We start from the raw sequence: 1,519 nt of genomic DNA on the forward strand, positions 1-1,519 counted from the left end.
TCATTTCTGCAGGCATTTCAGGCCCACCTTTTTCAATAAAACCCAGACATTCTGTCAACATCACAGCCAGATCATTAACACAGACATGTAATAATGCATTACCATATATTGTGACCCTTGACCTTTTAAACACATAGTATAGCGACACGCAGTAAAACAACCATCAAAGTTACAGCAATATTAACCTCGTTCCCAGACTCAAGTGCTACTGAGAGAGCCGGAATGGTGGAAAAGATTACAGCAATATTCTCTCTTTTTCTCTAAAAATTCACTCTCCATCCAATCACAGATTGCAGCCTGTTAGTAGAGACTGGAGACGGTAGCTGGTAGACGCGATTTTGTTGCCATTGCATTTCCCCAACAGTTCCCTTTTGTCTTTGTGACTGAGTCCCAAATGCCACCATATATGGGGCCCCGGGTCAAAAGTAGTGCACTACACATGGCGCTATTTGGAACGCTCCCTTTGCGTCTCTTCCATCCCAACATGACAGTGCATAACAACAGTCTCTCTCCAACCCAACCGCAGAAAAAAGGGGGGTTTTCACAGGAAGTACATTCCTCTACTGGCTCGTTGGGAGCCCAAGTCTATCTTTCCACCCATGTGTTCTACAGACACCACGACTGCCTCTCAAATCGCACCCTATTCCCTATATGGTGCAGTGCTTTGGACCGGAGCCCTGAGCAAAAGTAGTGCACTATAATAGGGGAAAGAGTGCCATTTGGGACACAAGGCATCTCTAGTTCAAAAGGGTTCAACTCAGTGCTTCAGAAAATAACAAGATACCAGCAGTATAAAAGGTTAAATCGCCCTGATGGATGAGGACCCTTTAACAGCTGTCTGTCTAACAGTTTACCAACAATATGACCGTTAGTTACAAGTGATGCAGGTTTGGTTGCCGAGGACACGCAGGTCCTTACGAAGACTGGAGCCACTGTGAAACACCGGCCTGCTACAGAAGAAAAAGTGATGGACAGACCAGGAGGGAGGGAGGGAAAGATGACAGGCACTTTTCAGTTACAACAAGTTTGAAACAATAACAACAGCTACAGTAAGGTATTCTCTGCTGGAAAATAGTATCTGTGTAAAGAGTGAAGATGAAGACACAGACAAACTAAATGAGTCATTAATGAATGCAACACAGGCAACACATCAGGAACACACAACCAATCAAAGCAATCCTCTAAAGCAGTAATGTGAGCTGCACATACAGATGCTATATACCGTACAAGTCATACAACATCTCTTCTCTCCTATTTAAGGCAACAGTGGTTCATTTGTTGTGAACATCACCATCCATCATGTGACAATACAAACCGCACATACCGTCTGGACCATATTGCATTTTATTTTCAGCAGGATTGCACACATGTAGAGAGAGAAATCCCACCCTCTAGTGGTCTACACTGGTACTTCACCATGGAAATCTCTTGCAACGTTTATCGTTTTCAAGTTTCAAGGAGTTTTAGACAAGGTGCCATTGCCACACAACTGGCCTCGGAACAACCCAGTAAAAGGGGT

The 1,519-nt window shown here is 44.0% G+C and overlaps 1 protein-coding gene across 1 annotated transcript in view; it reads right to left on the bottom strand.

Moving 5' to 3' along the window:
- Nucleotides 1-1,519, bottom strand: part of nbeal2 (neurobeachin-like 2) — a 117,447-nt gene continuing 115,928 nt past the window's right edge. The window contains exon 60 of the mRNA XM_042315698.1: nt 1-1,519. This exon is cut by the window's right edge and continues 691 nt beyond it. The gene's annotated coding sequence lies outside the window, so the exon portion shown is untranslated.

The sequence above is a fragment of the Oncorhynchus tshawytscha genome, unplaced genomic scaffold, assembly GCF_018296145.1.
Source record: "Oncorhynchus tshawytscha isolate Ot180627B unplaced genomic scaffold, Otsh_v2.0 Un_contig_5348_pilon_pilon, whole genome shotgun sequence".
In the NCBI taxonomy this organism is placed as follows: Eukaryota; Metazoa; Chordata; class Actinopteri; order Salmoniformes; family Salmonidae; genus Oncorhynchus; species Oncorhynchus tshawytscha.